Here is a 17868-nt window from a genome sequence, read left to right as displayed (position 1 = left end):
GATAAACCAATTAGTTGAGTACTGCTAGCAGCACTACTAGCCCCTTTATCCCAAGTAATACATACCTTAGGGATTATTTTTACAAGGCAATCTACGTGACTTTTATGGTCAATGCTTGCTCAGCTTAAATTTAGTCTCTCCGAACCAAATGTGTGATCACCACATGTGTTATTCTTGCGGCGCTACGGCCATAGACGTGTTCACTAGGCACAACGGCCATAGAACGGCTCTCTTTCGAAGGATTTGGCACTACGTCCGTGGGATTTGTCTCTCTCTTAGCACGCGGCGCTACGACCGTGTGCGGTGGGTCTCTTTCGTGGAAAACGGGCACTACGGCCACACGGCACGACGGTTTCGATGAACTCCGAATTGAAAGATCACTACGGACCTCACTCTAAGATTACTACAAATCTTAGAATAATAGACCTCTAGGACCATGCACAAGTACTTGCATCTCTACGGACCTAGCATAATACATTTTGGTTGTTAAGCACAACACAACACTGCGGTTGTTTAGTACGTCCTGATCCAAGAGATCATCTCATGATTCTAGGACCATACAAGTAGTGTCAGACTATATCACTAAGCCTCAAAACGGGCTACGCTACAACATAATTGCTATTGCGTGTGGCTACGCACCCGCGATCCAAAGATAACTCGATGTCGATGTTGTGTTGTGTAGCCACACACATAACGGTATCTATGGCAATAAATGTGTTGCGGGTGGCTATGCACTCACGACATGTATGTCAATGACCCTATCAAACTGCCCTCCTTCGTGTGTGTAGCTCCGCACACATGAATAATCACCTATGGACTCGCTTGTATCCTTTTGGATGTCCACGGGCACGCCTACGGGCACACCAAACCGCGTTCTCTTTGTGGGATCCTTGGCTTTGGAGGGCTGAAAAATGAACTCGCAGCCACAGAGAAGGCTTCCCGCAACCCCCCGTTTCCCAAGCTGCCCAACACACACATTTAAAGCGTGCGAGGAGGTTTCTTTCAGTGGGAACTTCCCCAACATTTTAAAAAAAAAATAAAATAAAATTTATTAAGGTTCAAAACCTTATCATCATCCCGGTGCTCTCGCTGGCGCTTTTTTTTTTCAGCTGCTATCGCTGGTCGTCGCGTTGATGGCCGCCTGCAGTGCTGGTGGCTGGGCTGGTGGCTGCTGGCCGCCGCCGCCCCTGGCTGGCCGGCGTTGGCTGGCCGGCGCCGCCGCCGCCGCCTGGTTGGCTGGCTGGCCGGCCTGGCTGGCCGCCGCCGCCGCCGCCGCCGCCGCCCTGGCTGGCTACGCAGCACAGTCATTTCACAGCCGTCATTTTTGGCAGCCGGCCTAGCTCAGTTGGTAGAGCGGAAGGCTTTCAACCTTGTGGTCATGGGTACGAGCCCCATGGCCGGCGCTTGTACATGATTCATCTCTAAACGTAAACAGCATGCGTCTCAGAAGTCCTCAAGCGTAGCAAAAATCAACGCCTGGCCGCCTTGATCCAGCAAATCGCCCCCCTTCACAACGCAGTCTTTCGTGGGCTGGTCTTCGCCCACCCACGCTACGCAGTCTTTCGTGGGCTTGTCTTCGCCCACCCACGCTACGCAGGCCAAGTTCAGCAGAGTAGTGGGCTCTCGCCCCCCCACTCCCACACACAGCATACAATTTTTCTCTACATCGAGATTAAAATGGCGCAGACACATCAATTTCGAAAGGAAAACCAAAAAACGAAATAGCTTACTTGCGATTCGTTTGCTGTGTTTGACGGGGAGAGAGAGAGAGAGAGAGAGTTCTTCCCTTCCATTCTTCCATGGCTGCCTCCTCCACACCTTCCATGGCTGCCTCCTCCACACCTTCCATTCGAGATAAGGATAAGGAGATTGTGGATGAAAACCATCGAGTGGGCTCCGTTCCCCCGTTCACGCGCGGACTCTCACGATTCCCTCGAACCACGCTCTGATACCAATGTTACATTCCCGTAACGCCGCTGCGGGCATTACCACAAGAGGGGACGGCCTCTAACTCACCACCCAGCCATAGAGGAAGAATGAGGATTGCCCCTCATCCCCCAGGCTATATAGTGTGTGGCCTGCCGTCCACACTAGCCTGGCCGCCCATGACTCCGCATGGGTGTCCTCTCCCACTGAACCCCGGATATAGCCATCCGGTCTGCCGTCGGTCATCACAGGCGTTACAGCCTACGTGACACAACTATTAGAGCAGGGATTCGTCAGACCCAGTGTCTCACCTTGGGGTGCAGCCGTTCTCTTTCAAAAGAAGAAAGATGGAACGTTAAGACTCTGTATTGACTATATAGAGGATTGAATCAATTAACAATTAAAAATAAGTATCCTATCCCTAGGATTGATGAACTTCTAGATTGGTTAAGTGGGATCCAAATGTTCACAAAGATAGATCTCAAATCCAGGTACTACCAGATCAGAATCAAGGAACAGGACATCCCGAAGGCAGCATTCAATACCTACTATGGGCATTATGAGTTCACAGTCATGGGGGGTGGTCAAAAAGCGAGCCAAGAGCAGCGAGCACAAAGCAATGAGTAGAGCTCATGTTCTTGTGAAAGTGAGCAAGTAGGGGCATGGTATGATGTTAAGCGAGCATGAAATGTTAAAGAGAAGAGTGGAACCACAGTGCAATTCTGTAGCAATCAAACAAAGAAGACATGAAATGTTCTAAAATGACCATTGCAATAAATTTTTTTTCGAACCAATGGTGCAGATACAAAAAATCACTATTAAACCCATATTGCTTGGCTCGCTAAAAAGATATTGAGTCTATAGTATTCACAATGTTGGAGAGCCATTAGCAAACAAAAGACAATAGACAGGAAAATTTATAAATTAACCAAAACATTTCCAAAACAAGTACTACGGTTCAGCTGGTATGACATGACCCCCATACATATTTCAACTAAAGTGGGTTGCAGGTTCCTAAAGCTGTTGAGGATGACTTCTAATAGACTTAGTTAGCATGTCTTTTACAATTCTCTCAGAAATACAAACTTGATGAATATGCATATTGTTGTTCACATCCTGTCCAAGAATCATTAAGAACACAAAGTATATGTGCTTGCATGCAAGATATGGTCTTTTCTTGGCCACTCTATCTCTGAACTCCACACATGAACACATTGGATTCTTCTGAATAGTGACCTCTATCAGAGATGTGTCTTGGCTCCCATTGGTCAATGGATTAATACTAAATGTTTCCTTTACTCCTTCTATATGTATATGGCTGCCTACAACTTCTGCATGCATATCGAAGGCTGCAGTGATTTGACCAAATGTAGCCTTTGAAATTCCTTGTCGATATGGAAATTGTTTCACCTCCTTGTTTGTCTCGCTAGTGCCTTTTGCAAGCTCCTTTTCTAGAAAAAACTCAAGAGGAATACCAATGTCATATCCTGCTCTAATAAGCTTGCAGGCTTCTTTCACTTGTAACTTGGTACCTTTAGCAATGGGCCAAACACCAGGGACATCCTCTGGTGGATGTAATATTGTCTTTGTAATTTTCCAAGTGTGCCTAACATCTGTATTACAAAAATAGCAATACTTCTCCTTTTTCCAGGAGGATAGTTGACAATCACTCCAAAAACAAGGACTGACATCACCCCCTCGCAACCTTGAGCTACACTTTTTCCCTGATGCCCAGTGGTTGCACTCAACTCGATTCACTGTTGGTATCCTCCGCAAGGCCCACTTTGTATCATGCACATCACTTTCAAGGCTCTCTAAAACTTTGCATTGCTCATCGACCTCTATTGCAGGCTCTAACCTCTCTCTTGTCACATAGTTAAACTCAGGCCTATGGCTAGAGTTGCCAAAGTTTTCTTCTGTCGAGTCATGTAGTGGCCTTTTGGCTCGAATATGATAGGTTCTGCTTGCATCAGAGATACAGATAAGGCTCACATTGTCAAGCTATTGGACAACTCTCAGGCTGCAGTGCGATCACTTGAGGGTATGCCAAATGATAAGACAAAGGTTAGGGAATGGCTGCACATGTACTCCTACTGGCTTCAGATCACGGAGCTGGGTTTGAGAATCCAAAATGATATTAAAAATGCCGATCGAGTCAGGTTGCCAGGTGAGAGCCGATTCACCTCTTTTGTTGTTCTATGCAGAAGAAAGTACTTCAAAAGGGCTTTCAAAGTGCACGAAGGAGGCATAAAATTTAGCCATGATATTGACCATCAACCAGGCCTACAGAGTGCTGCACGGCGAGTCGTTTATAGGTTTTCCCCCAACATAACCCAGATATTCCTTGTTAAAAAACATGCATGCTTCTTTCAATGTGTTGTTTTATCATTTGTGCTTTGGCTTGCAGATGGTTGCTTTCTGAAATTGAGGAGCACCAATTGGATATTTTACCCCCTCTCGCTAGTGTGTGGCTTTGTGTTGATAATCAATCTTATATGTATGCCGATTTGAAGCTTGGAAGAGTAAGTGATTGAATTTGTCATTTTGAATCCATGATTGAGAAACATGTTCATATTGAGGGTGAGTTGTGTTTACCCATGTTTGTCATTGAACAGGCCATGTCAAGCATAGAGTCTCGTTTCTGCCCGTGGTGGTTGGACCTTGAAAGAAACCATGTGCCTGAGGAGGAGCTTGATCTGTATCGCCAACATAAGTCTATATTGGAGCTTCGTAGCCAGCAAATTGATCATAATGAGGCCACATCCACATCACATGCAACATCGATTGCATCGGCTTCTTTTCGTAAGTCATTGCCAGTGAATTTAGGGAGGGAAATAGTGAATCGTGCATTGGAGGTGAATCGAGCAATGGAAGCAAATAGGGAGCAGAGTCAACAACAGACATCCAATAGTAGTGCAGGCGGGATACAACCAACTGACATCATAACCAAGACATTGCAAGCTCCAGGTATGTGAGCTTCCTACCTCATCTCTATCGTGATCCGATTGTTTTGACTTGAGACTATGTGTGTTAAATGTCAAAAACCTGTCTATAGGAACCATTTATGCCTTCAATGTCAGTATTGAGGACCTTGCAGCTACGTTTGTGAACATGGAGGATGCATCCTCATTGGGAAAGCAAGTGCTTGATGCCATGAATGTTATTTGCACAGTAGGGAATGTCAAGAGTAGAGGGTCCGATTACTGTGTGGAGTTGATATTTGCAGACTTCCCCTCAAATATCATCATTGGAGGTTGTGTTGCAAACAAGGTTCCATATTGGAATAAGATTGGGGATGGCATGTATGACTCTACTTTTAAAGTTGTTGATTCTTGTCTCTCGGATCGAGGCTTCTTTACATGCCTTTACACTATGGAAGAAGGAGTGACCATTGAGCAGGTTGCACAGAGCGTTGGGTTTGGCATTTATCATAGACAGGTTGTGAGGTGTACTCCACCTATTGGGAAGAAGATGGGGCAAATGATTACTACCCAGGTATTGGTGTTGTTCTCTTTGGGGCTGTCATTTGTGCAAATCTTCTTTGTCCCATTTAAGGTGAAAATGCATGAACAACCAATGTGTCTTTGCTTGTAGGTCACTTGTCTAATATTGGCTGTTTTTGTTCGCTCAACATCTCCTGCTACAAGCTTTGTGATGCATGGGGATCAACTAAGGGATTTGGCACTAGGTGATGATCTTCATGTAGGGCAAGATCTTATCTTTGACATGTATGTATGCATTCAAATCAAGATAGAATTTAAAATGATTTTCGGTGATCTTTATGGCATATGGTTAATGGTTTGTGTGCGTTTTCAAGAGTGCCATCGGAGGATCTGGTGAAGAGAAAGGGTAGACCATGGCGGGGCGGTTGTCAGAGAGGTCAGCGGCTTAGCAAATACATCGTCTCCGTCTTCAGTCGTCCTGGGGACACGATTTTGGATTTGTTTGCTGGCACTGGAACTCTTGGGCTAGTGGCAGCATTTATGGATCGCAATGTCATAATGTTAGACAAGGATGAGCGGATCTATGATCACCTGTTAGAACCATACTCAGCAAAGGTATGCATGTTGAAAAGATAAATATGTTAGTAGAGAATAATTTTGTATTGATAAAGCTTATTTTCTTTTCTTTGTGTCTCTTGCAGTTATGAGGATCACATGTCTACATCAGAATGCCATTAGAGATAGTCTTTTTTTTAATTGAGACAATCATTTTTTTGGGACTATTGGAAGTAATGTTTTGATGGATGTTATGCTTCTGAATGTTTTTTACAATAGCATGTAGCTGATTGTTGGACAATTTTTATTTGGATTATAAAATTTTTAAATCCTATGGTTATGGTTTCTAAAGAGTATTATATTGTTGTGTCAGTGGTATGGCTATTAAAATTGATGTGCATCTTAATGGCTTGATTTCTATGCTCTTTGGTTGCTGTGGTTTCCATGTGGTTGCAAACAATAGTTTGTTTCTATTAGTAGCTCAATGACCAATTCAACGTCTTTTTAGCGAGCCAAGTAGTATGAGTTTTGTAGTGATTTTTTATATCCGCACCATTCATTTGAAAATGCTTTATTTGCAATAGTCATTGGAGAGACGGAAAACTCTCTCTCTTGTAGTAAGAGGAGTACGATCCACACTAAGCTCACTCCAATGGGATTTGCATCCCTTTAGGAGCTAGGGATTCGACCCGTACCGGTGCACAAGAGCTTATCCACAAAAGGAGAGAATGCTCATGGCTACCATCACATGACACTAGACTAAGCATACACACAAGCTCAACTTGTCCTCATTCCTACACACCCATTCATTCACAAATACAAGCAAGAGGAATACAATCACTATGCACTCAAGCAAAGAGAAAGACCTCACTCCACTCCTATCTTCCTACAAGCATGCACACATTCAAGCATCAAGCTTCCATGAAAGCTTCAAATCAATCCATGTACTCAAAAATGAAATACTAAAAGCATGCATAAGAGTAAAATGATTAGAGAAGAGGATGAGAAAGACTCATGACATTGCTAATGATTCAATGAAGAGATTAACCTCATACAATGATGTAGATGGGGTGAGAGAAGAGTCTTCACCTCTATGGAGAAGAGGGAGAGTAGGTCTCTCAAAGGAGCTCTTGCATGAACTAAGCCCAAAGTGTGTCTAAGCTCTCAAATGAGCCACCTTTTATACAAAAATTCTAGGACTCCCATAAGTCCCCATGTGGGATTATTATCAAACCCTCTCCCACATTCATCTACAAAGTGGAACTCTTTTCAAGAGCCCTAAGTATTGTTTTTGTTGCATCCTGGTATTGGTATTGATCTTCATTTGCAAGCAACACTCCCCCCTTCCTATTTTGCGCACGTCCTCGAGCGCGGTAGTAGCAAGAGCTGCAACAAAAAAACAATTGATGCAAGTCAAGTCCTTTATTGATAAAAAGAAAAGAAAAGCAAAATCAGCAATAATAATTACACACGTGAGCATACAAGTGCAAGGCTGATTAAAGTTTTAATGAATACTAAAAGAGGTGAGTAAAAACTAGTCAAAGTGAGACTTAGGTAGTAGATTATGCTATGCAAAGGCAAGTGTCGTTGTACACCTCCGGTTATGACCGCAGTCTCAATGTCCTATCAGTATGTAAGTTACTCCTAAGTGGCAACCCTACTCCTAAGTATGAGCAAAGGTGATTGGAGCTCTCTCTTGTTGTTTTTTTTTTTTTTATATGTGTGTAGAAGGTGATAAAGATTAAGGTTCTATCCCCATGAGACCCGAGCAATGGCCAAGAGACCTCCGCCAAGAGAATCTAAAGACCGCTAAGTATCCCAAGGGCGACAGACCCTTTTTCTTTCTTTTATGACCTAAGGAGTACCCCTTGAAGATGAGGGCATCGGTTTCGAGGGCCCATAGTGTACCCCCGAGTCCTACCAACATCTATCAAGGCGATAGATTCCTCAAAGGTCCTCTATTGAAGCTTCTAGACATCAGTGTTTACCCCATGGAAACCAAGGCATCGGCCCCAAGGTGCTGAGACATCCCCAGGTCCTACCAAGCACTTCGCATGGCGGTAGACACTTCATGTCGCAATTCACCTTGTATATATATATTTGTAGGGTATATTTTCATAAATTTTTATTACTCGTAGCACCTAGCTCATATCTAAGAGATAACTACCACTAGGGATAACTAATATACCTTGAAGACATAAGTACTTGGCATACTCCCTTGGTATATATCCTACACTGTCTTGGAATAGAAATATCTCTTACTAAGGTTTCTAAGACTCTAGAATGTACTCACCACATTTTAACTACTAATCAAAACTCCAACCAGCCAATATTGTGTACATGCAAACCATATATTCGAAAGATAAGAGCACATAAAGAAATAAAGATTAAGATTTGCATACACCTGTTGTAGTGCCCTGTTGATGTTGTTCGTTTGCCTTGATTAATTGCTGATTTTGTGCAGATTGCTCCTCCTTGATTTTTGTAAGCGTAGCCTATCTCCCCCCTTCCTAGTTTGTGTGCATGATAGGTGGACTGTAGGGTCGTATCTGATGCTCTTCTTAAGCTGAGATCTCTGCACAAAGTTTTATTAACAAACAAAAGAAAAAAAACAAAAGAATAAAATTTGTTAGTGGTGCCAATCACCAAATATAGCCGAGGGGAAAAAACCCAATGGGAGAAAAGTGCCCTGGCTTGTCGTTCTTATTGTGGAGTCAATGAGTTACTCTTGCGCTGATGGTGGGTCCGTGTCCTCGTCTGCTGGAAAGATGGTATCAATTTCCTCAGGATGCAGAGACAACCCCTCACAAAAACCGGCCTCTGGAGAAGGTGGTAGAGGAAGGAGTGCTTCCTCACTGAAATATGGCATTGGTTCTATGGGAAGGTTAGTCATACAGTTTTGATTTTGGAACTGTGCAATGTAAGTACTCATATTGATCCAATATTGACATGTGGAGGGTTGGGGAAGGAGGGCTTGCAAGATTGGTAGTTGCAAGTCATTTAAGCTCGTATCCCTCCATTGTTGTGCTTGTACCTCCTCAGGTAATCTTCGTTGATTTGGTCCCCTTTCTGGTATTCTCACATTAAGAAGATTATGGCGTTGGGGAGTAATTCCCACAATTTGCTTCATTAAGGCCGTGCCATATCGTCTAAAATAAGAGCGGCATATCCAACAAATATGTGAAGCTTCACTTAATACTAGCCGTGCGCACTCTTGACAATGTGGAAATGGGTGATGCTGTTGAAAGAATAACGTAACAAAGTGATGCCCACAGCAATTTTCACCTAAGGGAGCGTAGAAATACCTAGAATGTGTTTGAAACGGAGGAGCACTATAACCCCCGCGATGATCAAGTCGAGTACTATCGGGGTCAAGGCATGGTGGACATGTATCGCGCCAAATATCCATCAGGAGTTATCTGGACGTAGAATAATAAAATTTAGAACACTCATATCCATCATGACAATTCCAATCAAAAACAAGATTATCAAAAAGAACACATCTCCTAAAGGCATAAGGAACTACATTATTCAAACATTGTTTTACCAAAGAGCTTTAATTGTAGCGTTAATGCCTTATCTTTAGCTTTTGGTATATCCTTTTTAAGAGGTGGAGACTTTAGCAATTGTCTTGGAATTTGAGCAAGATAAGAGGATTTAGGCATTGAAGTACCAGAATCTATGCTCAAATAAGACTCATTTGGACTTGTCGTAGGTACACCAGTTGTTGGTTGAATTGTGAAACAAGGAGAAATAGGGGCAACAGTTGTTTCAATACTTGTTTTAGGAAGATCAACACAAGTAGATTTGTAGGTGCTATCACAGCCACCTTTCCTTTCTTGGGGAATTTGTGTTGATTTCTTTTGCACCCACTGATATGGGCAATCAGGGGTGACTCTTGGAATCTTTTTGAAACACTCTTTTACCTTTAGCAATCTATGGCATTTTGGAAGCCAAATTGATGTTGCACCCTCATAATAACCTTGTGCTTTAAGAACAAGTTTGGGGACCCATCGAGTAACAACCCGAGGTTTAGGCTTGGAAATGATGTGCTTCTTAAGAGGCTTAGCAACTGGAATAGATGGTACAAGTTTGTACGCATCTTTGGGTAGCCACATTGATGAATCCTTCTTGCCTGGCCTTCTTTGAGCAGCAACTAGAGTAGTTGGAACATGCCAGCCATGGCCCTCACTTGAGTACTCATCAATTATCCACATCATTTGTTTTGGAGCTTCAAGAGCAGATTTTGAATGTGTGTTGTGTAAGGTAGAAACATTACCTTTTGGACACGATAAAGCACGTGGTGTAGCAGATCCCAAGATGCAATCAGAATCAATTTGCAACTTGTATTGTCTATTCTTCCAATCCAATGAGCAATTGGTCGCACTTAACCACGATCTACCGAGAACAACCTCTACTACTGCCTTGGACTTACGTGCCACATAAAAGGGCACTAACATCTTGTGATCCTGAATGGACATCATATGGACGCATTTTCCCTCTATAGGGTTATCTTCTCCTGAGAAGCTTCGTAGGTCAACAGGAATGTGTAAAAGTGTGGGTTGACCCAAGGCTATCCATGTGTCAAACGATAGAACATTATAGTCTGCACCAGAGTCAATTAAGGCAGAGACAAAGTAGGTAGTCTCATGAAGATGAAGTCCCACTTGAATATTGAATGGATCGACATATGGCTCATCAGTAGCCAATTGTATGGCCAACACAGAAGCTTTGCGACGCTCCTTGGCTTTTGCAACTCTAGCTTTAGCCTCCTCTTGAGCCTGACGTTTAAGTAGGTCAAGTGCTTCTTTTCGTGTTTGTGCAGCATGCATCTGTTGAAGCATGGCTTCAGTTAATGATTCATTGTATTTTTTGAGACGACTTCCATTAATGAAGTTAGGCATTTGCTCACCTTCTAGTGTCTCTAAACGCACAGCACCACTTGGAGTAAGCTCATTAATCACAAACGGTCCTAGGCCACGTTTCTTGAGCTTTCTCTTATGCTTCTTAAGTGTATATAAGAGCACCAGGTCTCCTTTTTTGAATCGGCCCGTTGTTACATTTCTATCATACCATTGCTTTTGTCTCCTCTTCTCAGTATACATCCCCATTACCGCCAATAAGCGGGTCTCATCAAGCTTTTCCAATTCGTCAACACGTTGTGAAAGCTCATGACCAGTCCAATCCAATTGTTTAGCTACTCGTAGAGTAGGTACAAGAAATTCAATGGGAAGAATTGCATCCAACCCAAAAGCAAGTTCAAATGGGGTTGTGCCCACAGATGTTTTATAGGCTGTCCTATATGCCCAGAGAACAGAGTGCAACTTTTGCTCCCAATCAGTCCTATGTCCCTCAACAATCTTTGTGAGTGCTGTGCAGAGAATCTTGTTAGTACTCTCGGCTTGTCCATTGGTCTGGGGATGATAGGGTGCAGAACGCTTGTGAATTACCATAAATTCTTGAAGCAAAAATTCTATGACTTCATTTACAAAGTGTACACCTTGATCACTAACGATCTCAATAGGTAAGCCATAGCGTGTAAACACGTACTCATACAAGAACTTGGCCGTGGTTCTGGCATCATTTTTGACTGTTGCCTTTGCCTCTACCCATTTGGTCAAATAGTCGGTTGCGACTATAATATATTCTGCATGCGTGTTACGAGCTGGAGGTTTAATGGGACCGACAAAATCAATACCCCATTTTGCAAAAGCACGAGTGCTTAGCATAGGCCGCAAATGGCATATTGTCCTTTGTGATGGGAGGTTTAGTCCTTTGACAGTCGTCACAACGTTTCACATATTCTTCGGCATCCATTTGTAAGGTTGGCCACCAAAGCCCAGACCACCTAATCAACTTTGCTGTGGTATTGCCAGAAAAGTGTCCACCCCCAACACCTACATGTGCATGAGTTAAGATTTTCAAATAGTCAGCTTCACATACACACATGCGTAAATTGCCATCCTTGCCCCTCTTGTAGAGTTGGCCTTTTATCAGCATATAATTTGCCGCTTCAATTTTAATAGCATGCTTTCGATGTTTAGGAATTTTTGGATCCAAATGACCATGCTTAAGATAGTCCACAATATACTTACTCCAACTTGGTGTAGTTGAAATTTGGAATAATGTGACATTAGGAATTGGCTTCTGAATTTTACATGAAGCACAGTTACGAACAAATGTCTCAGCATCTGCATGCATGGTAGGCCACCATTGCCCATCCTGAGATATACGTCGCACACAAGTGGTAGCTGATGCATGGATTCCATCAATACCTGCATGGGCCCATTCCAAGATCTCCTCATATTGGTCGGGGTTAGGTATAAGCCTCAACACTCCATCATTACCCTGACGATATAATCTCCCTGAGATTAGCTTGAATGGTCGCCATAGGTCCACATTAGGACCCGCTAGTTGTATTTGCCCACTTGTCAAAATTTCTAAAATGGATTCAGACCATCTGGGGGCTGTCTCTACAAGGAAAAGTGTTGAGTCTAACATATCATCATCCACACCCACAGGAGCTTCTCCAGAGGTGATTCGAGACAAGTGATCTGCCCTTAGATGAGTTGTTCCTTTCCGAACTGCAACTTCAAAATCAAATTCAAGAAGGATGATAAACCACCTCACAATCCTTCCAGTTGCACAAGGTTTATTCACCAAATATAGCAATGCTTGATGGTCCACAAAAAATATGAATTTGTTTGCCAAAAGGTAATGGCGAAACTTTTTCACTGCATATATCATGGATAATCCTTCTCTTTCTGTTGTGGTGTAATTCTTCTCAGCATTGTTCAACTGTCGACTAGCATATGAGATTGGGAAATCCTTATTGTGTTCTCCCGACTGAGCCAAAATACATCCAATTGCAAAGTTGGAAGCATCAATATGGACATGAAAGATTTGGTTCCAATCTGGTGCCCGTAAGATGGGTGCAGTTACTAATGCTTGCTTCAACTTTTCAAAGGATTCCTCACACTCATCAGTCCAATTAAACTTTACAAGAAGAGCATATAACGGTCTGGCTAGGACAGCGTACATGTAGATGAATCTACGGTAATAGCCACAATGTCCCATGAATGTTTGTACCCCTTTAGGGTTGATAGGCCGAGGTAATGAGACAATGACATCTATTTTATCCATATCTGTTGAAATCCCGTTGCGAGAAACAATATGGCCCAAAATTTTCCCTTGTCTTACCATAAATTTGCACTTGTCAGGATTCAAGCATATACGATAAAGTTGACACTTTTGAAACACAAGTCTCAGGTGTTCTATATGATCATCACGCTCTTGTGAGTGAACACATAAATCATCCATGAAAATCTCAAGAAATTGTCGAAGGTACTCCTTGAATACATGACTCATTAACCGCTGAAAAGTTGCTGGTGCATTTGTTAGACCAAATGGCATAACACGATAAGCAAAGATGCCATCCTCAGTAGCAAAGGCTGTCTTGTGTTGATCCTTTGGATCAATTGACACTTGATTATACCCGGAGAATCCATCCAAGAAACTATATGCCTTTTTCCCTGCAACTCGTTCCAGAACATGATCTGTGATTGGAAGTGGGTAATGATCACGCACAGTAGCTGCATTTACCTTCTTAAGGTTGACACATACTCGAAGTTTCCCATTTTTCTTGGGCACCACTACAATAGGGGAGACCCATTCAGTGTGTTCAATCTCATAGATAAATTCCGCCTCTATGAGCTTGTCTATTTCCTCCTTTATCTTCCGTGCAAAATTTTCATTGTAGGTATAAGGACGTTGCTTGGAGGGTTTTGCATCCTCTCGCAATGGTATTGTATGTTGACATATGCTTGGATCAACTCCTTTGAGGTCTTTATAACTCCAAGCAAAAACATCGCGATACTCCTTTATTGTTTGTATTAATAACTTCTCCTCATCTAAGGACAAGTCTGTGGCAATCCACACATAGCGAGGCTCTTCTCCTGGCTTAGCAATATCCACCTTTTTTGCATTTTCAGGACCATCGTATGAAATCCCTGGCATGCTTGGTTTTTGTCGCATGGGCTGTTGAAGAACAATCTTCCGATCTTGAAGAGTGTACTGTGTGAAATTGGGAGGAACATTTAGACCTTGTTCTTGTTCACTTGAGTCTCCGCTCATGGAAGACCATGCGGTTTTGAGTTCTCCTTTGCCATCATGCATCGGATTTTTAACCGTTATCTTTGCACTTCCCACACTCTTTTTTGAATCGGTGTTGAGTTTAGGTTTTTGTTTCTTCGTTCTTTTACGATTTTTGCTAACAGTTGTTAGCTTTTCTCTTGCTTGGAATCCCTCTGATCGTTTGACTTGGTCTTTGATACTATCTTGTGCTTGGACATAGTATAGATATCCGTTCTTTCCTGAGAAGTGAGGTGGTGGTCGAGAGTTTTCACTCTTAGACTCCTCCTTTTCTTTTTGTAGTCTCTCACGTTGTTCCCGCTCATCTTGTCTACAGGTTCTTTTATGGCTCTTACAGCATTTACGTTTAGGTCGGCTTCGAGGGATTTCTACCTGAATCTCCCTTCCTCTCAAGAGTAGGCGTGCCTTTCCTAACTCTTCCTCAGGGATTGTATCTTCATTATCAAAATCAGAGTCCCAGCCATCTTCCTTATCAGCATCATTAGCCGATTCGAGTGTCAGATCCTCTACTGAGACTTCCTCGACATGCATAGCTGTTGTGGATGTATCCCTATAGTACAAATCATCTAGACGGGCACGTGGTTGTACCATTCTTAGAGGAATAATATCATATCCATCAGAATCACAGAATTGAATTGGCTTTGGTAAAGCACATGTCGATAATGTTGCAAGGACATGACTCCATTCTAATGGATCAATTAAATGCTCAGGGAATGGTTGTGGAATGTATGCCTCATCAGATACACTTCGATTACCCTTAAGTCTCTCAGTGTTGAAATCCCTACATGAGGCTCCACACATCCATAGATCTTCCCGCCCATCTGACAATGTAATTTTTGAGCCCTCAGATGAAGCAGAATCAAACTCATCTATTGGAGACCTTGTTACATCACGATACGAGTGATTCCTTAGGTTGACCCTTGTGATGACAGAATCATGTCTGAGGTACAAGTAGTTGTATCCCCAATCTTGAATCATTTGAAATTGTCGCATGAATGGTCTACCCAATATCACTTCATAGTTTGGATGCTTTCCAAAATCCACCACTGCAAAGGTATGCTCATATTCAATCCCACATGTGGTGACCAATATGTTCTCGAGCAGCCCAAGGGGATGTTCTAAGCTTCCATCTGCTAGCTGCAAACGCATCCTGGTACTCCTAATAGCTGGTTTGCCCCATTTCTCCCAAATGGACCTTGTCACAATGCCTACTCCTGCACCACTATCAAGTATTGCAGTTGAAGATACTTTTCGCACTTCCAATGGGAGGGTAGCATTTCCCTGATCGTCTTCACAAAATTTTCCAACTTTGTTGATAGGAACTGGCATTACATGCTTTGTCTCATGGCATTAGGAACTCAATGGAGTCTTTTTGGGCCCTTTAATTTGCCATGAGGTTATGGAAACGTTTAACTTTTTGACAAATAGGAGCCCGCCATGTAAGCAAAAACCAATGGTTTGTAAGAGAGGTGTAAGAGTGGTCAAAGGGTGCACTTTTTTCCCCAAAAAGGGGAGGGGGCAATTTTACAATTTTTGGACCTCCATAACTTCTACCTACAAGCTCTAATTTGAGCGGAGATCACAGATCCGTGATCTACGCATCAAGAGCTTTCCATAGATATGTTACATGATATGGTTTTATCCGCTAGATTTTAAATTCCATTTTCTCCCCAAAATTCAAATTCGAATAAAGTAGCCGTTTTGAAGCTTCAAATTAGAAAACGTTTCTTCTTAAGAGAAAAGGTTTGACTCCCTTAAACTGCCAAATAAAAGGGCCCAAGAAGACTCCATTGAGTTCCTAATGTGTATAGTACACTCATGGTGACCCTTTTGTAGCAATACATGCTCCGACAAACATGTGGCAATATCATTCCACAACTCAGGTTTAAGCTTTATCAACTCAAGCAAAGGTAAGGTACAAGCCACTGGTGCTGACAAAATAGCTTGCACCATACTCATATTTTTCTCCTTAGTCAACCTTTTATGCATGGAGGGTATCCTCAAGGTTTGAGAACAATTCTCATATTCTCCCAGATAGGATGGTAAGGTTTTCATTGTATGCTTACTTCTAGGAGAAACCATTGTTTGACCTTCCTCCTGGATGCTTGGGCGTCCAAAATTGTTTTCCGAATCTCTGGTAAAATCCACCTCAGAGAATGGAGGCGAACTAACAGAAGACATGTTCTCATTAATTTTCTCATTTACTGCGGCCCACATATCATTTGCCATGTCCTCATTAGCATCAATAATTTCATCATTGCATGGGAAGACAAGGCTAGGTGGTGGCAGACTTTCTGCTTTCAATGGAGTGTCAATTGGTGTCGATCTTTCGCTTTGAGCTTGTGAAATGAACTCACTTTTCATTTCCCTACTTGATGACACTTCCGGTATAGTTTCTAATGTTGGCTTAAGAGAGGTTGGGCCCCGAGGAATAGGTGGTGGTGGTCCCTCAAGTATTGACTGAGCTTCCCTAATGAGTTGCTGATGTACAGCTAGATTGATCTTCTCCTCACGAGGGTTTGGGTATTCTTGAAGCTTTTTGGGTAGCTCAGATAAAGCTGCAATGCGACTTCTATGAGCATCAATGATGGCCTCTAGTGTCTCATTCACTTTATCCACAAAAACAGAACCCCCAGAACTATCCTCAGTCGTACTAGCCTCATTTTGTTTAACACTAGGCTCAGGTTGAGGTTGATGTTCCTCACGCACTTCCTGGGATGTAAACGTTTTATCCTGTATGTTTTGTTTAGAGGTCTCTTGAGAACTAGAAGTGGATGCACTTTTAGTTTGCTTGTTTCGGTTCTTCTTTCTCCTAGTGGTCTTTTTTCTACTGGACTACTGTAGGGTCTTGTCCACTAGATTTGTCTTTGCGTCCCTAGTTCGAGGTGTCTCATCAGTTTGTATTTCAGCGTTTCGTGTCTGTGATCGAGTCATGACTCTAAGTGGCACGACATCCTCATTCTCAGATGAAGGTGGTGATGGAATTGCGCCTACAAGGTTAAGTGAAACCTTTGGTTGAGAGTTGCCCTCCTCATGTGGTTTCAACAGACAATCCTTCGGAAAGTGTTCGACACAACACCCCAGACAATATCTTTCTATTGGTGGAAATTGTTGCACTGTTGTATTTGTCCTAGATGCATGCCTTGAGCGATGTGGACAATCACGAGCCCAATGGGGTTCTCCGCACTCATAACAGGGGCCCATTGGTTTGGCCTCTACTTTCCTTGGCTGCCATTGACCTGAGGGGCCTGGAGTCCTAGGTTGGTAGCCGCCTAGCAACATTAAAGAGTTTTGTTCCCCTGGTTGAGTCTCCAGTGCTTGGTTTGGGTATGCGGGACTTTCAAAAATATTTTCTTTGGATGAATATGATACATATTCTTCCTCCACATAGCCTGGGTTTACCAAGTCTCTACACACATTTGAATTGTCATAGTCGACAACCCTCACAGGAGCAGTCCCTGGAGCAGGAGGTTGAGCACCAAGAACAGGTCGTGCTTGTTCTTGTGTCATCGGTGGCTTACGTTCAAAATTCGTATATTGTTGATACATTTGTGGAGCCACTCCACCCCTCGGTTGCTCACGTTCCTGTCTCATTCTCGCAATGCGAGTACAATCCTGGGTGGTATGAGTAAAGTTCCAAGCACAGGCTTGGCACCACTTTTTTGTGGGTTGGTTTGTGACTAGAGGAGAAAAGGTATTACAGTCCTCTGTTTTATGGTCACCGCCACATGCTCCACAAAGATGAGGACCTGTAGGAAGTATACTCCTCATTCTCTGCTGTTGTTGTTGTGGC

General features: G+C 42.9%; 1 non-coding gene across 1 annotated transcript; it reads left to right on the top strand.

The window, feature by feature from the left end:
- Positions 1 to 1330: 1330 nt before the first annotated feature.
- TRNAE-UUC (transfer RNA glutamic acid (anticodon UUC)) lies at positions 1331 to 1403 on the top strand. The gene has a single exon. It is a non-coding gene; the product is annotated as a tRNA-Glu (tRNA).
- Positions 1404 to 17868: the final 16465 nt, after the last annotated feature.

The sequence above is a fragment of the Cibotium barometz genome, chromosome 47, assembly GCF_041138505.1.
Source record: "Cibotium barometz isolate CiBa-2024 chromosome 47, ASM4113850v1, whole genome shotgun sequence".
NCBI lineage: Eukaryota > Viridiplantae > Streptophyta > Polypodiopsida > Cyatheales > Cibotiaceae > Cibotium > Cibotium barometz.
Note: the sequence above shows the minus strand (reverse complement) of the source record. Positions and strands in the feature narration are given on the sequence as shown.